The sequence below is a fragment of the Dromaius novaehollandiae genome, chromosome 22, assembly GCF_036370855.1.
Source record: "Dromaius novaehollandiae isolate bDroNov1 chromosome 22, bDroNov1.hap1, whole genome shotgun sequence".
Classification (NCBI taxonomy): Eukaryota; Metazoa; Chordata; class Aves; order Casuariiformes; family Dromaiidae; genus Dromaius; species Dromaius novaehollandiae.
This window is the reverse complement of record NC_088119.1, coordinates 5,823,401-5,834,242: the sequence shown is the minus strand read 5'-3', so window position 1 is coordinate 5,834,242 and position 10,842 is coordinate 5,823,401.

The following is a 10,842-nucleotide window of genomic DNA, read 5'->3' as shown; positions in this document are numbered from 1 at the left end:
CGAGTACCTCAAGGCCTCTCGGAGGGTCTGATACACCTACACGTGGGCAACTGAATCGATCCTTTGCATCTCCTGGCAGATCCCTTAACATTTCCACCTTGTCTTCCTTTGCTATAAAGCAAAGAGAATACAACCTGCTTCCTAATGGGTATTGCGAGTATAAATTATAGTTTTACTGTTGGAAGAAAAGGTTAGGATGTGTTAATATTAGGTTAGCAATAAGTGTTCCAGCTTTTAGTTTAGTTACAGCCTTGTAGCAGCTATGCAATTGTTGTCGTAGCACCATTTGTTAATAATTCAAGAATTCTCGAAATCAGGTGCCTGACTTGCCACCTGTGAGATTGCTTGCAGAAAGAGCTGTGGATTGAGATGCTCACCTTTGCTCTCGTAGCATTCGCGGAGCGCTTAATTCCTGTGAATCCAACGTGCTGTGCTTTGCACATTGTGCAGTTACCGTGAAACAGTTCCTGAAAGACAGATCTGTAAGTGTGAGCTAAATGATGTTTTGCTGTTAATGGTGTAACTACACCTAATCCACCTCACTAGCAACACAGAAAGGAGCACTGGGGCTTCAGCTGTGCTCCTCCAGGGCTTGCCGTTCATTTTTTCTGTATCAGTGGAAACTTAAAATACCGGTTTATCATAGCTTGGAAAATGACATTCTGCTTTCTATGGAGTGATGTTGCTGTCGTATAAATTCTGTGTTGATGGATTAAAAAAAATTCATGCCTTCAAAGGGGGATTTTAAGGCCTGTGATTAATGCTAATCAACAGTAGGCTATAAGTTTCTACAGTTTGGATTTTGTCCACTCCCCCCTTTATTTTTCTCTTAGTTGAGGTGTCCTGGCAAAACATGTCTCGTTTGCTGACCGTGGATCCAAGCTTGCTGCTTCCCCAGGAGCAGGACTGAGACCACCATGGCTGCATCTCAACCCACTTATGGTCTCAGGCCGCACCGTGCTCCCCAGTGTTTCTACACCTAACCGCTGTTCAGAGCACACTGATTTCGGTCTGCCTTGTGGGCCTGGATTTTCTTTAGATGGAAATCAAGTATTGCAGAGAAGTTGGAGCTGCATACGCGGTTTCTCTAATTGAGAGCCACATGGCCACAGCACGTACCCAGCAGACCTATGTATCTCTTGCAACTCACTTTGCCAAGAGATTAGTCTTGGTGTTCAAATAGAAGTTATGGTCCAGATCTCAGGTGGTGAATAAGATTTTGCAAGTCAGCAAATAAACTAATAGTTCAGCTTTGGGTAAGTATTGGGGAACACAGAAATAGTTCATCATACTAACTTCTAAGCTTTTGTTTTGCCTTTATGTAAATCCATGTCGGGACTTAGGCAAGTTAATTTTTCTCTCTCAGTATTCCTTATCCCCAGAAATTCAGCACTTGTCTTAATGAATGTTCATCAAATGTAAGTATGTTTCAGGAGATTTATTCTAGGCTTTATACATCTTTTCCTGTAAACCTGAAATCCACTAAAAAAACACTATCCAAAACCTTTTTAAAAATCCTGTTCTGCATGGAAAATGTTTTTGGTAATATGTTGATATTACCATAAATACTTATTGTTTATCAGTATTTCTGAAGTTACCTCATCACCTTTGGCTGTTATTCTCCTTGATTTTTTGTGCAGGGAAGAAGGTAAGGAGATCTGACCCATGGTGAGTGAGTTTAAATGTGATGATTGCAAGCGCTGAAACAAAATTTCTCACTTTATATTGCCAATAGCAATATTCTTTATTTTCTCGGGTGCTAGTATAGCTATATGGAGTGGTTTTTCTTGCTGCATGTATTCTTGTCTTATAGGAGAAGTTAAGACTTACTGCACCAGATTTATCTTTGCAGTGTTTGCATTAATTGGATTTACACCAGAGATCATAGTAAACACACCGGTGCGGGCACTGGTGAAACATTTTATGCAAAGTACGAATTTATAAAGAGGAGTTTTCTGTGGGACTTGTGCATGTTTCCTGGCCAGCCGCCTAAATGGTGTTAAAAGTCTGGGGAGGCCTTTGAGCCTTCTTGGATGTTAAATGCAAACAGCTCTTACATGAGTGGTTTTAAAAGGAGGGAGAAGAGACCCATGAAGACCCCATAACCACTGCTCAGATCAGCTCGACTCCAGAGAACCTGCTCAAAGGAGAAGCAGCACCAGGAGAGAGGCTGCAGCAGGAGAAAAAGCAGCACCAGGAGACACACTGCAACTGGACGGGAATCAAGTTCCCTTGAGTTTGCTTGGCAGGGCGCCGCGTTTCATTAATCAGTTCCTGCACTAACTGAAGGCCCGTGTGTTGGGTGGTCCGTTCACAGGTAAGTTGGATATGTTAGAAACCGCATAAAGAGCAGCCTTTGCGAGAGGTCCAGACCTTTGGAATGAGTTGCTTTCCACTGAGCTAGAAGTGACCCTTCAGCACAGATAAGGCCCTTTATCCGACATGTAAAGCATGAATCAGAAAACATGGCTGATTAGTCAACCATATTTGGTAATAAACTTGTTAACGTTTCAAAAGCGCTTTGAAGAAGCCGTTGAAAAGTCAGTTTGATTATATCAGCCGCATGCTGAATCTCTGGGCACGTAGCTGGAATGCACTCAGCATGCGAGATTAACACGTAGGTTCCCTGGGAGTGTGTGCATTTTCCATAAGCTCCAAGGGTAAACAGAGAGCTTTGCTTGTATGGACACATGCCCTTGTTAATGCTCGTAAAATGAGGTGAAAGGAGTAACATGAAAACAGAAGTGCAACAGGGGTTTATCAAAATCAGGGCTAGATTAATCTGATAACTTTTGTGATAAAGCAGATGATTCGGACAAGAAGCGTGATAAATGTATGCTTTCTGGAGGTCAGTCACTATCTTACAGTGCTGCATAAGAAATTATTAGACCAGAGAAGGTGGGGTGTTCTTAGAAGACGGGTGAAGCTCACGGGAGCAACGCGGGACGTGATGTGAGGACACTGGGTAGATGGGGCGTTGCCGGGCTGGAGGGCCGAAGGAGCTGTGCTGCTGGTCTTTAAAGGAGCCTTCTTGGAACAGCTCTTCGTTGATGTTTCCATTGATGTTCTTGGAGCATCTGTTGAACCTACTGATGGAATTTGCTGGTAGCGTGAAATTGGGAGGCACGTGTCAAGTTGGTACAGGTTTGAAGACAGCAGCTGCTGCTATCGGTGCTACAGAGTACTTGGACCCTGCCTTGACTAAGGGCTGTTCTACAGCTAATATATTCCGTGCCTGCTCCCAGAGATGATGGAAAAATGGGTTAATTTTTTGTTCTTCTCATAAAGTTTGACCTGGGTGCACAGTATTGAACCTCTCAGAGCAAAACTGCTTGTTGCTGTAGAAATATGTGCAGCCTTCCTTCGTTTTTACCATCTCTCTTCGGCCTTCCAGCAGGTGCCTGTTGCCTTCAGGCAAACCGAAGAGAAGTTCAAGACATCCCCAGGCCCAGAAGATGATGGGGACCAGAAGGGCTTCTGTTGAAAACCAGAAGAATATTTATTAGCGAGGACTTTGGTAGTACGGCTGGGCAGCTGCTGAGCGGAGATGCCAGACCACGTGGCAGCAGCTCCTCAGGCCCACCAGCCAGCACCTGCGGCCTGCCGTCTGCCAGGGGTGTGCGTTCGAGGCCACGCGGCCGGGAGCCTTGCTGAGATAAGAGACTTTTAAAATAAGAGAACAGATGTAACTGTATCAAATAGAAAATGAGTTTATTAAATGCAACACGGGGGGCACAGCGCAGATAGAGGTTTCGCCTCTGCGTAGAACATGAATGTGATCCAGCTGGTGCTGTTCAAACGTGCGGTGGCTGCAGCTCCAGCGCGGCGGAGATCTTTGCTGTTACTTGCATTGCGACAGTACCTAGGTGCTGCAGGGAAGACTGGGGTCCACAGCACAACACAGGTATAGAAAGAGATGCTTCTCTTTCCCATAAACCTTAGAGGTGTGCAGCTGGACAGAGGGCAAGCGGGAAAGCTTTAGGAGTTGGTTCACGCAGAACGTGGCATTTCCAGGAGGCCTCCAGCTTCCTTGACGTTTCCTTCATCAGCTGTTAGATCCCAGAGACCCTGAACGTTTCTTCCTTGGATCCTGGGAGAGGTTAAGGAGACAGAGGTCCATTTGGGAGGACAGTTCATTGCTAGACCGTCGTGGCAAGGGACTAGTTCAGAGTATACCACAAGGCTGTGAAAGGAGAATTCTGGTTTAATCATCAGCTCCGAAATCTGGTTTCTTGCCACCTGTTTCCTTCTCTTGCAGACGAGCTGGTTGTAGCAGCAGCGTTACATAATGACCTGTTTGGGGGAGGAAAAAAAAAAGTTATCATTCCTCTGCAGTATTATACTTTTTTGCATTCGCTATTTGTATGTGTGCTCTTACGGGGAAAAAAAAGGAAATCTTGGTTAAGAAAGTAGATGTTCAGAAAAGCGATAGTACTCGGCGCAGAGGTAAGGAGATAATTACGTAACTGATCTGACCTGGAGTGCCGTGATACTGCGGAGAGGAGCTCTGAGATCTTTGGGATCTCGAGAGACTTGAAGGCTCATTTTATAAATTGCTGTTTCGTAGTTACGAACTAACATCCGCAAGAGGAGGAAGAAACGCTCGCGAAAAGAGAAAACGGAGCCTTTCCTTTGGCTGGCGCCAGTTTAATTCAGCGATCTCTCATCCGTAGTTACTACAAGTCAACGTAAGGTAGTGATGATTTCACATCTAGCTTGCAGTCGCGCGTAGGGGTCGGGGAGACGCGGGGTCTGCCGTGCCGTGCGCGATGGCCGGGGCCTGTGGAATAGAGAGTTCAGCAGCCCAGCCGCCGTTCTGCATCGCGCCTGGATGTGCCTCGGCGGCTCCTGGGTTAAGCTTACCGGCAGCAGCAATGTGAACTGAGGCGTTCAGAGGACTTTTCATAGAGAAAAGCAGCGAGGCTGGACCGTGCCTGCGATGACATGATCTTTGAGCTGGAAAAGACCTGTAAGGCAACGCAGTCGGCATCCTGGCCAGCGGAATATTGCTTCTTAAAGGGCATTTGACTTTTTTTTTTGCGCGCTGTCTAGTCATAACAGGCTCAAGGAACTGGGTTTCCCCCGTTTCCTCTGGGATATTCACACTCTGACATCCGCGCAGCCTAACCAAAGAAGAAAGCTTTCCATTGCACTTTCGGACCACTGGCTGTGTTCTGGGCTAGCAGAAATCCTTCCCGTTTCTTCGGCAGCTCCCTCCCGGGGCTGGCTACGCACGGAGGCACTGGGCTTGCGCGTCTTGCTGCTGGGCCCGTATCGAAAGCGAGTAGTTACCAATGCAGCAGCTCTTTGACACACGAGCTGCTTGATAGCCTGCGGTGTGCGTGCGTCCCATTTCGAAGCGATACAGGTGCAGGGTCAGGCCCCGGCCCTTGCCGCGGTGCCCCGGGTTGCTAAACCCTCCTCGCTGCATCTGCAAGCAGAAACCTCTGATTAGGAGCTCTCTTATCCCCAGCTGGACTTCAACTGTTGCCTTCGATGGCATGGGACTGCTCTCCCCATCACTCCAGTTGCTCATCCATCCTTTGGGACTCGGCGCTTCTTTTTTTTCTGTTTTTTTCTGACTTCCCGAGTGTTCAGCAGCATGGCGGGGGGATGCTGAAGGATCCTTCATGCCCTGGTGCTGGGCCGGTAGCCGCTGGTCCTGGGAGCTCCTTCCACCTGAACTAATTCGCCATCACAGAGGTGTTTTGGAGTGATTTTAGATTTGACGTGTCGGCTTTGTAGAGCGTGCACTGTTGGGTTTTGCTGCAGCACTTAGCCTCTGCTCTTGAGGGACACACGTTGCCACTGGAAGTCACATCAGCGGTGTCTCAACTTGGGCAGTGAAAGGTTTTGACTTTGCTAGCTTCGGTTTTGCTAAAAAGTAAAGGTTTTCGCTAAAAACAATATTCAGCTTCCCTGTGCAAAGTGCTTTAAGCGCCACGTGACGCTGGGTGTGGTGTTCCCCCAAATGTGCTTCCTAATGTGGCTGGCGGGAGGGACCCCAGATGGGACACGTGGTCACCGCGACCTGTCGCGGGCAGAGCTGCAGCAAACGTTTGCTGAGATTCCCGTAGCCCCTTCGGGCTAATCCGTTTCCAGCCAATGCTGGAGTGGCCGGCTCGGCCTCCCCAAATCCTGCCCGTGCACCTGACGCTGGAGTCACCTCCGTTGCGGACGTGTCCTCCTTAAGGAGCCCTCGGCGGCCGAAAACATGATGCTCCCCTTTCCCCCGGTTTCCGATCAGCGCACGGCGCTGGAGCGCTCTTTGGACTGATAGCGTTGTGCAAGACGCTCAGAGCCCCGGCTGCTTGGAGACTTGGCCACTTTCCCCTGAACTGCCTCTTTTCCATCATTTGTTTCTTGTTTCCAGCTGGAGCCTAATCAGCGAAATCCCCATCGCAGGTGAGACCAAGCTGGGATCTGCATTCGCTGCTTCTCTTTGCCGCTTACCGGCTGTTTGCCTGTAGAATTTCTCTGCGGTCGCGTGGACCTCTCCTGTGGCAAAAAGAAGAATTTCCTTAAAATCTTTGTATCAAATAAGAGCAACACGGGTCATATCGGCTTGGAGAGGCAGCCCTTGTGCAGCTCATCGGGAGGAGAATGGCCGAGGACCGAACTGAGTCCCAGCACCGGCCGGGTCGCGCAGCAACAGGCTTTGGGGAGAGTCAGAGCAGGCTCTTCCCATCCCATCCCGCTCTTTCTGTCTCCCTGGGCCTCAATTTTCCATGGGGGAAAAAGAAGTGGTAACGTGGCTAAAGGAGGCTGCATCGTCTCCCAGAGTGTGAAGGCTCCAGAGCGGAAAGCGCTCGTTGCTCCGCGGCATGGGTGCAGCCTGCGCGGCCTCTCCCGGGGGTGTTTGGGCGAGACTGGAGCGCTGCAGCCGGGGAGAAGCAGCAGACGGTCCCCTCCTGCGCGAGCGGGGCTGGAAGCGGTGGTTTTACTGCCTGAAAAACGTGCGTCTTGGTTTGCGCTCGGATCGAAGCCTCTCTGGTTTATTTGCTGTATCCGCACGGGACGTTGGTGACTCCCTCCGGTGGGAACGGAGACACCTGAAATTAAGCAGCCACCTCGAACGCTGCTGTTCTGTCCCAGCTCCCCCTTGCACAGGGCCATGAAAGCAGCCGCAGGTTCTCGAGTGAAGAGCTGTGATTGCTGCAAGCTGCGTGCCGGAGCTGCCTCTCCCCCGTCCTGCAACGAGGACATCGCTTCTCAGCCGCGCGCCGAGCTGCGATTCAGGGTGTTACTTTCTTCTGCTCGCCATTTATTCCCGAAAGGAAACTCCCCTTCAGGATGACATTTACCCATCTCATTCCACGTGGCAGCTTTGGCTCCTGCCCATCTCGTGTCTCCCTGTGCTCTTCAACGCGGACCGTAACACGCGGAGGCTCACGCGACCGGCCTCCCACGTCAGGGGCCCCGACTGTCCTGCTCCTGGGGCGTCCTTGAGCATTTTCTTCCCTGTGCCCACCCTAAAACAAAGATCTGCTTTGCTTGATGATGGTTAAAAAAAAATCACAGCCAGATGGTCAGCTGTATCTTCTGGACCCAAAAGAGCAGAGATTTTTCTAGGTTCAAGAGTTTCCCATTATGTAACGGTACAGACACGCAGGAGGCTGGAGAAGATTCATGTTTGTTTGGTTTCTTTTTTTCTAAACTAATAACGAGGGGATTTTTTTGTTTTGTTTTGTTTAGTCCTTCAAGGATTCTCGTGATGGGCAGGAGCTGCCCTGGGACTTGTTAGCTGCACGCTGCTGTTTGCAGCCGAAAGATGGGCAAACAGGACTTTGATTTTATTTATTTTTTATACCCTCCTCAGCAACAGCTGCTATGAGAAACGTATCCCTCCAGCCGACCCAAGACGTTGCTCCCTGCAGCTTGCAGGTGCTCGCCTTACGGCAGGAGGTATCGCACCGCCGCTGGGGCGAGGGCTTTGCAAAGGGCCCCGGAGGAACCCGAAAGCGGCATCTCGGCAACCCAGCGGTGCTCGAACGGTGACGCTAACCTGAGCACTGCCGAAGTGTCCTTCAGCAGCAATTAATGAGAAGTCTGCATCGGGGCCGACTACCGAGGTGGATTTTGAACGCGATGCAATGGGAGAAAGAGCTCGGAAAGGACAGAGAAAGGTGGCCGCGGGTCCTGCTTGATGGACCCGGCTCGTTCATGCTCCAGCTGGCGTGTTTTGGGCCAGGAAAGGCAGATGGAGGAACCTAAAAGGGAGCCGGAGCCATTTGCCACGTGGCTGGTGGCGGGAGGCCATTGGAGGTGTACGTGGCCGCTGGGCTGCAGACCGGATTCGGGGCGCTGGTAGGGCTTTGAGCCACCTTTTTGTCCTCCTGACCCCGGCGGCCCTGAATAACTGAACGTTCAAAAACCCTCCTGCGCGTCTGGCCTCTTTCGAACGCACTCAGCGCCGGGGTATCTAGGCGCCAGCCCAAAATAGCTCCTCCGCGATGCAGCTCCGTTGACGCTGGCAGCGAAAGCCGTGGCCAAAGTCCTTGAGGGGCATGAAGAGGTCTCCTGCGTCCTCCGCCCGGGGGAGGGAAGGACCCTGTTCCCCTTGCTTGGCCGAGCTGCTTTGAGCGCTGGCGGCAGGGATTTCTCCAGGCTACGCTGCCCGAGGGCATGCGGAAAGGGATCGCATGGGTGCTGGAAGCGGCTCCATCTTCACGGGGCCCGTTGCGTGGAGGCTGGGAGGAGCTGGCCCTGGTGGCCTGGAGCTCCGCGCAGGCGCCGGGAGGCTGATGGTGCCGCTTGCTTTGCGCCCGCTGCTCCGACAGCGAAGGATGTTGGCACCATGCAGCCGGCTCCGCGGCGGCTCCCTCTCACCCCGGCCGCCGCTGCTCCCTGTTGCTGCGAAAGCTGCGGCATCGGGGGCCCTTCCCTGCTCTCTTAGCGTTGCCCATCGCTGCTTGGCAGCGTCTTCCTGGCCCCATGTTGCCTCCCGAAAGGCCGTAGCTGAAGGCGACAGGGTGCCCGGGTGACGCTTATTGCTTTAATAAGACGCTTGCAGACCCCGCAGCACGGCCCCCGCATTGGCTGCCGCCGGCCGGCTTTCCCCACCCGCGGCTGACGGCACCACGGGATCCCCTCGCCTGGGGGAGCGTTGGGACCCGCCGGCCGCGCAGCTCTGGGCACGGGGCACCGAGCCGTCGCCGGGGCTCGGCCCCGGGGTGCGGACGCTGAGGGAGGACGCCAGGCCTTGCCCTCGTCTCCGGCGGGCTGCCTGCCCCCTCCGTCATTTTGAATCTGTCCTCGTGCTTCGGTGCTCCCAGCTCGGTCTGGGTGAGCCGCGCTTGTCCCCGCGGGGAAGTGGGAGCCCGGCCTGCGGGTGCTCGGAGCTGCTGCCCCACGGCCCAGCGCGAGTGGGCCCAGTGCTTCGGCCCCCAGCTGCCGCCGCCATTTCATGGTCGGTGGCTCCTGAGGGGGAAATATGGCAGCCCTTCCCCAGGCCTGTGCCTCTCCCCCAACCCCTCTGTGGCGGCCACGGTCCCTGTGGTGGTGGCCAGGGTCCCTGCAGTGGTGGCCGGGGTCCTTGCGACTGTCACCGCGGAGGCCGGGCGCCTGCCCTCGGCCCGGCGCAGCCCAGACTCACAGGCCGCAGGCCTAGCTCGGCCCCACAGCCCCCCGCCACCATGGCCAGCGTCTTCCCCCCCCCCGTCGATGGGTGCAGAGAGGCCTCGCGCGTGCGGCGCGCGTGGGGGGAGCCCTCTCGTGGCCGGCGCGCCGAGGAGTCGGACCCCGACGCCGGAGCAGGCACCCAGGCCGTGGGCACCCTGGCCGCAAAGCCACCCCGGGTGCCCCCCACCCGCCGGGAGAGGCCATGGCCCGGCCTGGGTGTCCCGCCGGGGAGGGAGAGGACATTTGGGAGGAAAAGGCCTTGCACCGCCATGGCGATTCCCACCCTCTCCCCGGCCGGGGCTGGCGAAAGGCAGCAAATTTTCAAAGTCTTTATTGTAAATAAAGTCTGCGACATTGCAGGAGGCGTCCCGGCGGGGGGCGGGGGGGGGGGCTGGAACTGGGGCGGGGGGGCGCGGAGCGAGGCGGCCGGCAGCCTCGGCCCGCCGCCGCCGCCGCCGGCTCCCCGCCGGGGTCCAGCCCGAGGGCCAGCGCGTGCAAAGCGGGCGTGCGACCACGAGACGATGTGCGGGCGTTGGGCGGGGGGGGGACTTTCGGGGGGGGGGGGTCAGCAAGGCCGGGACCCTGCAGAACCGGGCTCTGGCCTGGCCGCAGGCAGTAGCGAAGAGCAAGGCATTGCGTTATGGTGAGGCGGCAGCCGGTGAGGTAACGGCACCCCTGGGGGGTGCCACCCCCCCCCGCCCCCGGTGTGCCCCCCACCCTCGGTGCAACCTAAGACCAGGCCTTTCGGCTCATCCCGCTTTGGGGTTTGGCTTTTTTCGGCTCTGGAAACCCCCCCGGCAGAGCCGCCAGCCCTCCCCTGCGGGCGGAAGGGGAGCCGTGGCGCCCAAGGCACCGCTTGGCCGTGTAGCATTAAAATCCATCTTTTTTTTTGTTTTTTTTTGGGGGGGGGGGAATCCCCTGCCCCCCCCCCCCCCCCAAAGCAGTGATAACCGTGGCGTCTTGCTGTGAAACAAGCAGCAAAATAGGGGCATGGCCCCCCCCCCCCCCCCCCCAACCGCCCAGCACCCATGAGCAGCATGATGCGCCCTGGCTCCACAGGGACCAGAAGAGCAGGGTGCCCCCCCCCCCCCAAAACTGCAAGGGGCCCAGCTGTGACCTTGACAGCTATAGGGACATCTTGGTGACAGTGACTGTGCCAGACCCCCCCCCTCCCCCAAGTGCAGGCCCCCCCCCCCCAACAGTCCCAGTATACATCCCCCC